At 28.1% G+C, this 12,640-nt stretch overlaps 1 protein-coding gene across 7 annotated transcripts in view; it reads left to right on the forward strand.

The window, feature by feature from the left end:
- The first annotated feature begins 726 nt into the window (after window positions 1–726).
- The window catches only part of LOC142333781 (uncharacterized), a 187,546-nt gene continuing 175,632 nt past the window's right edge, over window positions 727–12,640 (forward strand). For all 7 annotated transcript variants that reach the window (XM_075381304.1, XM_075381326.1, XM_075381319.1 and 4 more), the window contains exon 1: window positions 727–1,125. The gene's annotated coding sequence lies outside the window, so the exon portion shown is untranslated. The remainder of the gene's footprint in view (window positions 1,126–12,640) is intronic.

A 12,640-nucleotide genomic window follows, 5' to 3' on the forward strand; every position in this document is an offset into this window, starting at 1 on the left:
ATCGATTATTCAAAACCTATCTAAGTAATCTACCTATTCAAGTAATTAACTAATTTTATATTTATATAGTTACTAAATAATTATAAACAGCTATTAATTTATCATAAAATTAATTAAAAATAGTTTTTTCTTTTTTAATTTTATTAGATTAAACGATTAAGTTTTCTGTTATGAAACAGCTAAGAATGAACCGCTGTTATTAGTACAAATTAGTAATCTGTAGTATTGCATCTATTCTTACAATTTTATTATCAATTATTAACAAAAACTTCTTTGTAAAAAAGAAGTAACGGTACAAATGGAGTTTACTTAATATCAGAAAAATATCACTCAAAAATTAATTATAAATTTTTACTACAAAATATAATTAAGTAGTTCACATAGCAATTTAATCTGCAGTTCTTAGTAATATTTATTCGTGTTAGTGAATGATAGTGATTGTATGTGTGTGTGTCCGTAAGCAGATATATTACTTTTTTATAAACAAGGCATTACTGTTTGTTCGCATTTTCATTATGTCAATTGACATATTCTGTTTGTTGATCTAGTTATAACTATTGTTGATGCAACTATTGTGTTGTTATTGACAGAGAAATATGAAAATTGCTTATATTGTCGGAAGCGTTTAGAGTGATGCAAGGCGGGGAAACTAAATAGTAGATATGCGGCAAGAGGAGTGGTAGTGGGGAGGGTTTTGGTGGCGGGGCAGACGGTTCAACGCAGGCAATCGTCAGTAATTGTAAGAGTGGAAGTGCCGGTTGCTGGTTAGGTGTCTTCCTTCCTGATATTGTCTTATCAATAAAGTCTTAGCGGCCCGTCAAGAAAATAACTTCTAGTGATATTTTGAACTTGTAACTGTTTTCGATAGAAAGTAATCCGTTTGTTTCCTAATTACATAAGGACAGTGCCGTGCCGCTCGTTCCGGTCTTGTCGGCTTCTTGTTGCTGCTGCCGTCTTCGACGTCAGTTATCCCTGAGCAGCGGGAGGAGTTCACACCTCGTGTTCAGTCAGTTGTCGTCAGCGTAGCTCTTTGATCAGTGTACGTCGGGCCTCGTTAGCGGCTGTGTATCCGTGCTCTCTTGCTGTCCTTGCATCGTCATACAAGACGTCACCTATTATAATCCGGTATTTGTCTATAATTCAAATTTACATCACGTTTAAATTGAATTTAGATAGTTAAGTAATTTTATATTGAATGATAAGAAGAATGTTTTTTTTTTTTAATTTATTATTTGAATTTTAATGAGTAAATTATTATTAATTAAAATACATTTGATTGTCATATCAGCATTAATTTTTTATACAAACATCTCTAATGAATTATTTTAACTGAATTGTTAATATTTTAAGTTTAATGCAGTCATAAAAGGTGAAACTAATCGCCCGGAGTTCATTTCTGCGATCGGTATGCTGACGCTACTTTATTTGTTCTATATTCGGTTCGAGAGGGGAGATTAAGGGTTAATTTTTATCCCTAAATTTTTCAAGAATATTTAATGTGCAAGCTGGTGATTATATATATTTATGATTAGTTAAAGAGGTTAATATACGTCTTAAGCAGTGTGTTAAGATTCTTTGTTACGTATTACTTTTTGAATTATTATATTCTTCTTAAACAATAATAAAGTTGCATTTATTAAAATTATTAAACATTTGTAACAAATGTCTTTTAATGTGGTTTTAAATACTTATTACTTGGGATTATCTTAAAATAATTGTTTTATTTAACGCGAGTTAAACTACTAGTTATTTTTTCCTAACTATTTCATCTTATTTCTCCTTTTCTGGGTTTACCATCGGTCAGAAATATTTATTGTCTCATCTTAATTATTTTTGCGTATAATCAGCGGTATAAATATCATGCAGTTTCAGCTAGCATTGTAAAATAGAATAAGAAAAAAATTTTAAATTTAATTTGTGTGATATTTAAGGTTTTTTTCTTTTTAAATACCTCTTAATTTATAGTCGTATCAACAATTAAATTCATCTGCAACTTATCAGTGTAATGTAACTGTACCGGTAAATGTGTAGCATTGAACAAACTCAGGCCGACCATTCCTGAGACGTAGGTAAAAAATAATTTATTAGCAAAGAACAACGGTATCCAAGATCTGGTATTCAAATCCGAATAAAAGCGACTACCTTTATTAGGATTTGAAATTGAAAACTTCGACTTCGAAATCAGCTGATGTACGACGTCGTGTTTACCACCAGACCAACCTGGACGGATAGAAATTGTTATTTTACACCAAAAGTTAACATTTATTTGTAATTTGCTCCTTTTAAAGAAAAGGAGCAAATTAAGATTTCTGTATTTATTGATTATCATGTAAGTAGAAAATATTTTTTAACTGTCATAAACGCATTATTTATATTATATGAAAATGAATAAAAGGGGAAAACCAAGCGTAATATAATATTAATTAAGCGTAATTTTTATTTTTTTTATTAATGAAGCCTAATTTTTATTTTTATATTTTTCATATTTGTGATGATAATAAGTCAAGGTTATACAAAAATATTTGACTTGTACTTAAAATAAAATAAAAATTCTTGTTTACCGTATGAGTTATAATAATTTCCTCATTAAATATTACTTTGTTATTTTAGCGAGTGCTAACATTTGTTAATTAATCTTGTAACCTTACCTTTTAAAAGGATGTTTCCATTAACAATTATAGAAGCAGGATGTTTTAAGTTAAGCTTATTAATAATTTAATCTTAATTTGAATTTATGATATTTTCTTTCCGTTTTGTTATTTAGTATTAAGTTTTTACTTTTTCGTACGTACTATTAACCTAGATTAATTCGAATATTTATGGTTTGTTTACTCGTATTTGTTTTTATTTATCATATATTTGATTTCAGTAGTTTATATTGAGTAACTGCCTTTACGTTATTTAATCTGCAAGCAAATAATGACTAAACGGATTTCGGTTTAGTAAATTCTGTCGTTACGTTTATATTGTTCAATAAAAACGTCTTTGATAGTATATGTAAATAACATTCGTTTTTTACAGGACGCAACTAGAAAACATTTCCACTAATGTTTTCTAAATAATACTAGTACTTTGAAAATAGAAAACTTTACCGTGATCGTTTGGTGTTTTTTTATGTCATTTAGTTTTCATGTTTGATTCAGTTGAAAAATCTCTTATTGACCTACAAAAGGTACGAAGCATTAAATAAATATACGTCCAACGGGAACATTTGTTTAATATATACTAGTTTTTTCGTTTAAAAAGATTGGGAAAAATCATGTCATAAGGTTATCACATTTACAGATTTTATGATAAGATTGTGTGGTTGATTAAATTATAACGGTAACTTAATATCACTGACCTAGACAAAGTATTCTTCATTTTGTTACTCTGATGCTTGTTTGAAGCAGTAATTGTTGCGTATTTTCTGTTTTGTTACTGACAAAATATATATTTTATATAAATATATATATTATATATTTTATTTTGTGTAAATTCATATAATTCAATATCTATACACAATTCGAAAATGTAAGGTAAAATACTGTTAACCTTTCAGATAAATATTTATTTTGATTTATTAAGTAAAGGTAGATTCTATTTAGAAGTCTTACGTAAACTGAAAATGAGTTTACTTCTTTAACTTAACAAATAATTTATTAACCTCGTTAGATAGCTTAGTAGACATACTGGCTGGCATAAGCAGGTGTTACGGGATTGAATTTCATAATTAGTGTTCATTTTTTCTCACTAGTCGTTTAATTTACCTGTTATTTCTTAATTTAAGGTTACGTTTGCCAAAGAGTTAACTTATCTTTTTAAATGAATCAATCACTAAATTAAATAATTTTCTACGTGATTATATAATATTCTATAAAAAAAATTGTTATTTTTATCTTTTGATTAGTTATGAAACCTTGTCTTCAGTTACATGAAGTATAGCAGGTTATTTAATTACATAAATTTCTGTGATTGTGTATATATAGACATATGCGCGTGTTGTTTTCAATTGTTTCAGCATTTTCTCACCAATTAATATTATAATGAATGAAAATAATACGTGGGTATAATTTATGTTATAAAGAAAAGCTAAAGATTTCAAGAAGATAAAGAAGTAACTATGAACTTTAACCCTATTAGTGGCGACGGTGTGACCTAGAATTGACTAGTACTTTTTTAAGGTCACGAAAATATTTTTTTTTTTGTAGTAATTGTATCATAAAAAATTCAATTTTCATTTACATGTAACATGTAGACATCAAATTAAAAATCAAATTCCAAATTTTAATGCAATATATTATTTATTTATTAATAATATACCTAAATTACATTTTTTGGTAAAAAATAAGAAAGTATTAAATCTAACAAACAAATTAATTAAACTGTAGATATTTTTGATATCTTTTTAAAAAATTATCCTGTGAAAGTACATAAATGGACGTTTGTAGAAGTTAAATGTTTAGCTTAGCCCTTATTCTCAGTAGTTATCTTTTTTGATGTACCTTGTAAATACGTTACTGACTTGTGCAATAGTTTTTTGTTGATTAATATCGGGCTTATGATTTTACTTTAACCCGAGTAAGTTGTATCTATGCTGTAATTAATTAAAACGATTATTTCCAACTTCAAGATAAAAGGTGGTATGATTTTTTTTCCTTTAAATCTTATCTATGATCACAGAAACTTAGATCTTTCTTGGTACTAGCTACTTTATAAAGAAAAAAGAGTAGTTGGAGTTATCTTAAAATATACTATACTATCTTCACTTGTTTTAGGAAAACTGTTAGAATGGTTGTTTAAAAGAAAGGTAGTTTGTTTATGTATAACACAATCTTGTTCATTATTTTGTTAAAATGATTCATGTTAGTTTTCTCCGAAATTGTAGTAAAAATGAAAGTTGTGCGCATATATATATATATATATATACATATACATGTGTGTATGTGTGTGTGTGTGTGTGTGTGTATGTGTGTGTGTGTGTGTGTGTGTGTGTGTGTGTGTGTGTGTGTGTGTGTGTGTGTGTGTGTGTGTGTGTGTGTGTGTGTGTGTGTGTGTGTGTATGTATGTGTGTGTATGTATGTGTGTATGTATGTATATTGTACTGTATATTTTAATCACAATAAACAAGTATATTGAATTTTTTTCAGGGTTGATTGAAACTATAATTAGTTTCCTTCTAATATTGTAATAATTTTAATTGTGCAATTGAAGTCCTATTTGATATATTCGTTTCAAATCTGTTTCACTCTTGTCAAAGAAGTGAAACAAAACGTGTTAAATTTCATCGTGAATTATTGGAGTGTTTATTTCGTACATATAATGGTTCTGAGGTAGCACCAGGTTGATTTTGTAATGTTTAAAATTATTTTTGGTTGAAGTCTCTGAAACACCTCTCTCTCTCTCTCTTTCTCTCTTTATTTTTTGTCAAGGTTACTATTTTGTAGAAATAGGTATATTCCTTGTTTTCTTGTGATAATTCAAATTGGAACTTTTATAAATTATTAATTTTTATGAATATAAAAAATAGATTTTCTTGTGATTGTTAATTAACGCCTTACACTTTTAATTGAAACACGCTTTCCTTTGTAAAAATTGTTTTATGAATATAACGTAACAATACTAAAGATAAAATTATTTTTATTATCTACCTACACTCAGAATATAACCACAGGTTAAATGCTTTCAATTGCTTTCGTGACTCTTTTACTATAAAATGATGCGTATCTATTTTAACCTATTCAACATAGATAATACTCTGTGTATGGTTTCATAAAAGGTATAAACAAGCAATGCAACAGATCGGGACTCCTTGAGGGCCATATTATGACCCTGTACTGTACTTCTTTAGTAGAAAGCGAGTTTACCAATTACTACACTGTTGTGTATATATATATATATATATATTGTTTCTGTTGAAGTATGTAGAAGAATTTATCATTCATAGGCGTTATAAATGCATTATACTGTGAATGTTATAACTAACGCAAGTAATCTTCTTTTTTTTATTTGTAAGGAACTTCTTTTATAGATTTTTAGGTCAACTGCAACCGTTATGCTTATGAGAGTTAACATACATACAAGGTGTTTTTGCCTAGATTTTGTTTCCTTTATATATTAATATTTTTTAAAATTATATTATTAAATACGAGTATTTCTAGTTAATATACGTTACATCAAAGATACGTTGTATCGTCTACATAATCATGCAGTTTTACGTTAAAATATCATCAGCTAATGTGTTTTGTAAGAAACGTACCGTTGGATTACAAGAGGAATTACCTCTCAATCCATTATTTATCACTAAACATTAGTAAAAAAACCGCAAACTCGTGAAAATAAAATTATGAAATAATTAGAGTTATTTTACGAAGAGTAATTATCGTTATTTTTGGATTTTTTAAATCCAAAATATATATATATATGTAAAAGATATTAAATCTCTCATAATTATTTAATTTTGTTATCCTAATTAAAAAAAAAGATTCAAATAATCATAAAAAGATTAAAAAACCTTTTTCATACAAATATTTAAGAGTATTGAATTCATTTATAGAAAAGAATATACTGACAAGAAAAAAAAACCTTTTGGAGATATTTTTGCATTTGTGTTTATTCGTAATTTTTGCTTTAATATAATAAAAGATTAATGTTTTTAAAAGATACGAGATATATTATTCATTAAAGAAGTTAGCGTTATTCCTTGTAACGGGTTAAATGTTTTGGGTAAATTTTTTATAATCCATTTCGTTTATCATGAAATAGTATTACTTCAAGTAAAATACGAGGATTAAGAATTTTAAGAATCAGTACCTGTTAATTTAATATTTTTTTTAAGTTAATTGCTCAGTTATTTATCAATAAACAGTTAATTTTTTGTTGATTTGACATATATCAACGGTTATCAATGAAATATGTATGCTTACGAATATATACTCGCGTACTGTACGTGATTAATATTTCTTTAATTATTATTTTGGTGTGCATTAAATTGACAGACATATTATTAAATATATTATTTATAAACTGGTCCACCTCTAATAAAGGCGTTTCTGTTTATAATGTAGAATATATATATATATATATTTTTTTTTTTTTGTAATTTTATTCTCTATCTTAAGACAAACGACTATGTTCTGTAATTTGCTTTTAAATTCTTTTTTTATAACAATTATAAACTATTGAATTTCCTGGTAGTGAAATTAATTTGCATAGGAAATACTATATTCTTATATTTACTGTTGTTAACTGCAGGCTACTGTTTTAATTAAACTGTCGCGTCATGAATTTAAATTTATTTAATTACTTAATTTACGCATAAACTATAAAAAAAGTGTTTGTAAAAATGTTAAATAATACTTTCTTATCTAGTCATAAGCTGATAAAAATGTTTTCGTTTTTTTTTGCAATAATATGCTATAGATTCGTAGAATGGATTTTAAAACGGCAATTAAATCACATAGCAAGCACATTGAAAATTTCAATAATCATGGGATAAACAAATTATGTTGTGATACTTTCATTATTATATCGGACAAGGTGAATGCACTTTTGCTCGCAGATGTAAAGGATACTTACAGTTACTACACTTAACAACCCAAACAACTTTTATAAACTTTTCTTTTTCCCGTTTAGCCTCCGATAATTACCGTTCAGATATTACTTCAGAGGATGAATGAGGATTATATGTATCAGTGTAAAAGTAGCCTTGTACAGTCTCAGTTCGACCATTCCTGAAAAGTATGGTTAATTGAAACCCAACCATCGAAGAACACTGGTATCCTCGATCTAGTATTCAAATTCGTATATAAATAGCTAACTTTACTTGGACTTGAACGCTGGAACTCTCGATTTCCAAATCAGCTGACTTGGGAAGACGCGTTCACTACTAGACCAACCCGGTCGGTTATATTTTATAAATGTGTAAATATAACGCTTGCAAAGACATTACAACATAATAATTTTATACAAAGCATCCATGATTTCAACACGCTTGAATAATACGAAATTTACCAAGTCAACAGAATATAAAATCTTTTATTAGATTAGCAACTTATGGAATATTTTTCTTAAGATGGATGTCATTAATTGGCCTGAATGTACTAATAATTAAATTCGAAACATTCTGGAAGAGTTACTTCTGTTTATGTAGGATTGAGACGTATTAATTTTAATATAGAGGCACGTAAGGCCTTTTAATAAAAATGTTAAAATATATATTGATATTCAGTTTTTACATTTAGGGATGTTTATATTTTAACTTTTAACGTTGCAAAATAAAAATTAAAATTAGGAAATAACAACTCTGGTTAATCCTGAAGCTTTGTTTTTTTGTGTTTTTACATAAAATTTTCAACAGTGGAGATGTTTGTAAGCTACATACAGTGGTTGCAACGTAATTCTTTTTGAATTTAAAAAAGTCCTAATTTCTAGTTTTGCAGTTGAGAAGCACATGGAAATTCTTTTACAGCATTCCTTATAGTTCTAATTGTAACTCTTAATTGCAAAATAATTATTACGCCAGATAAATTCTAATCAGTTATATATTTAATGCAAAAAAATAATCCCGAAGTAAACAGGTTAGAAAGTAGATAATTTTCTTTTGCGTTTAACAACACTTCACCACCACACCGAAATATACTTCCTTTTTAAATACTTTAAAGAGATCTACTTCGTTGTTATCCTAAAGTAATTAAATTACCGCTAGTGACGTCCCGTTCGTGCTTGTACAATAATTTTACATCATTATCTTATTGCTAGAACATCTTGACATCATAAAGGCACTTCACCATGTACGCTTAGGTGTTTTCCTTTATTGTTTATTTAAGTTACTAACCCAATCTGGTTTGAACGTCACCTACAACACTGTTATCTCTTACATTATTCAAGTTCTGAACACACATACGTGTAATATATTATGCTAATATTCGTGAGGAAGGATCATTTAATTTTCATACAAAAAAAATTTATTTATAAATATTTTAAGTTAATCTGTTACAATCTTTATAAAAAGGTTAGGTTGCAGGCTATATAATATGATTGAAGCACCTGCATTTAAAATTGTGGTTAAAATATTCATTAAAATTTCTGGGAACTTTGATAAATTTATACACAAACGTCTAAAATTTATTGGTTTTAGGATTTAGCTAGGACTATAAATAGCAGGGTTCATACTTTTTCTGCTTTTTGGTTTTTAGAAATCCCCTGATAAAATACTTCGATTTTCAACGAACTGAAATAAAGAAAATGTTGGGATTATATTACATCTATTTAAAAACGTAATTTAATAAATTTATGTTGAAATCATTCTTGCTCTATTCTGGTTAGAAATATATTAAATCCACTCTATTGTAATAATATTATAGACTGTTGATCAGATTAAAAGGCGCCCATCAAGGTCGGTTACAATATGTTATTAAAAATCAAATGGGAAAAAGTGAATTATTATTCATGTAAGCTAACTGTCAATAACTTAACTTATCAAATAAAGACATGATTTATTAATTTAATTTTTTTTTTCAAAGATTAGAAAAATAACTTCGACAACATGAAAATGATGATCTTTAACCCTTTGTCACTATTTCTGTCACTGACCATGCTCATGAACCAAAACAGATGACGACGTTTTGAAGTTTATTGGACTGTTCAACTGATATTTTTAATGCCGATTTACTTCAGTTCACTTCATAAAACTATTAAATCTTTGGAAAAAACTTTCAGTTTCATTTTTATTATATATAGTTTTATTAATTTTTTAATAACTTATTTAAAACTCAGTGGTTTAGGTTAATTTTCATTATGCTGATTGAAAATATTTATTAATGTGTATTAAAAAATTAATAAGTATTAATTACATTTATGCATCGTGACTTAAAAACGAATTGTATATTTTTCATAGCAGCATGCACGTTTAAGCAAACTCTAATGATATCTAATGATTTGCTTTTTACAACAAAAAATGTTTTACAACTAAAAAAAATTACGATGATCTGTAGCATATTCAATATAACATTTTAATTTTAATAAAAATTTAGTTCGTTATTAAATAAAAATGACAGTTTTACAAAAAAATTACGACTGAAATCAAAATCAGTTGTGGGATTTGAGAATGTGTTTGCTTCACTACTAAATCTTTTGTACCATTCAGGATATACGTCAAAACGAGTTCTAGAACTGGGTACTTGATACTCGTAATGAAGTACTAGAATTGTTTTTTGCCTCATTTCAATAGCTTCCTACTTACCGTTAAATTAATAACAGTAATTTTCTTTTGTTGCCAAAATTTAATTTTTACAATAATGGATTAAGTAATTAACACATAAGTAAGATTTCTTGTATCATTCTTAAAATTATCGTCAATGTTTTCTATATAAGTTTATTTAATCGTTAAAGATGTAATGGAATGTGCGAAAAATAATATGAACAGCAAATCTCGGGAAAGTGGTTCAGAGCATTAAAATAAATGAAAACTTATTCATAAATATATGTCTGGAAAGGCTTTATATTTTCTATTTATTTTCTATTTTATATAGAAATTCTCATATGAAGAATGACATGAAACGTTATTCTAAATTCAGTGCACGTATTTAATCTGACACTTTCTGCAGAGCGTTCGGAAAGTCGCTGTGCAGTGCAGTATACTTTAGAATTATGTGGTGTATTATTCTAAAGCATAGGTTGTGTCGGCATTAGGTTGGTTGCCCTGTAGGTTCGTTGGATTTTGCTCAATAATAAACCAAGACGTCAATTATTGAGCGTGCTTCGTTTCGTTTCGTGTTATTTCGTTTATCGGAATCAATAGTTGCGAAAAACGTAATGATTTTTTCGATAGAGGAACGCATTTTTCACGTTGAAGCACAAGTTTTCTGAAAATTTTCCAAATACTCGCAATGCAGTTTTAACTCATTATCAAAAACTTTCGAGGAACAGGCCCTGTTGAAGATGGTTCAACTGGTCGAAGTGGATGACCATTTAAGTTAAACAAACAGAAGCTGCTTGATATTTCGGATGCTATGGCCGAATGTCCGTCGAAGTCAATGCGTACATTAACACAGCAGCAAGATATCGGACTTGCTACCGCACATAAAGCTGTAAGAAAAGAACTGAAACTTTTCCCCTACAAAGTAATGCGTGTTCAAGAACTGAAGCCTACAGATTATACCAAAGACTAAATTATTGCCAACAGTTTAAACGTTTTATTGACCAAAATTATGTATGTATCCTTGATATTGTATGTTTACAGATGAATGTGGTTTCATCTGGGAGCGTATATTAATTCACAAAATACAAAACTGTGGTCGACAACTAACATCAATGAATTACAAGGAAAATCTTTACACGAAACGAAAATTGGAGTGTGGATTAGTGAGAGTAGAACGCGCATTGTGATCTGACTCCCCCAGATTACTCTCCATGGGGTGTAGCGAAGCAAGCAGTGTATCGCAACAGATCACGCACGATTGACGAACTAACGCAATAACGGCATACGTACGAGACATTCCAGTACATCAGGTGATTAAAATGTTTGAAAACAAACTGTAACGTGTGCGGTGTTTTATTGATGTTGGAGCAGGTCATTTTCAACACGTTTTATAAACTATTCCATTTATTAAAATATGCTTATCTATAAAATAACGAAATAGAAATGCAAAGTAATAGTTTAAAAATTGCGGAAATTTGCTGTGCACTTCCATAATTCCAGTGCACAGCAACTTTTTGAACGCTCAGTTTAAATGAATAGCTAGTCTCTAAGTTTTAAAAATTTCAGATTACTGAAAAAAGGCGGTAATATTTTTAATTTTTCAACGCCCCAATTCTAAAATTGTGAAAAGTCTGACTGAATTTTAGGCTAACAACAAGAGTTAGTACTCTTGTAAAAGAGTAAAATGTGAAATGTTTTCATTATGCATATGAAAAGACTACGTATTTATAAACGAACTTTTGCATTTACTACTTTTACAAAAAAAAAACTATTTTGTTCCTAACCAATCAAAACAAATTTTATTTACATGGGATGATATTCCAAAAACATCCCTACATTTTTGGAGTTCTTGAATGAGGCTGTGTAATCAGGCATAGAATTACTAGATGGTAGAATACAGGAAATATTAAAGCTGTTTCAGAACTTCTTGAACAGAGTTACAAATTTTCTATTGTGACTTATTTATTCCATCTGTTTTAAATAGATACTACTACTTAGAAAAGTTATTTCATTAATTTTTTTTTTGTATTAAAGCATAGAAAATTCTTAAAAATAATTCAGTAAATTTATCTTTCAGTTGTATCTTAATTAGACATCTTTCATTACACCAAATGAGTTACTTTTGTCACGCTTAGTGATATGTACTCTAGTACATATAACCTGTACAACTAGGCTGGTATGTACAACTTAGGCTGGTAATAAAGGTTAATTTTGTAGTAAAAATAAGTGTATGTATTATGTATTTATTAGGAATATTTATTTTTCACAGCGGAAGCAATGAAATGTGACTCAATATTCAAGTATTTTCCCCGTAATGAATTGGAGAATTGCCAAACTAAAACAATTTTTTTCATAATGTAATTATTTATAATTCTAATTGAGTTAAGTGAGGTGTCATTTTGTTCAGAATAAAGTACTTTTAACAAATAAAACATAATTAATTTTTAAACATAACTAATT

The sequence above is a fragment of the Lycorma delicatula genome, chromosome 1, assembly GCF_047948215.1.
Source record: "Lycorma delicatula isolate Av1 chromosome 1, ASM4794821v1, whole genome shotgun sequence".
Lineage (NCBI taxonomy): Eukaryota > Metazoa > Arthropoda > Insecta > Hemiptera > Fulgoridae > Lycorma > Lycorma delicatula.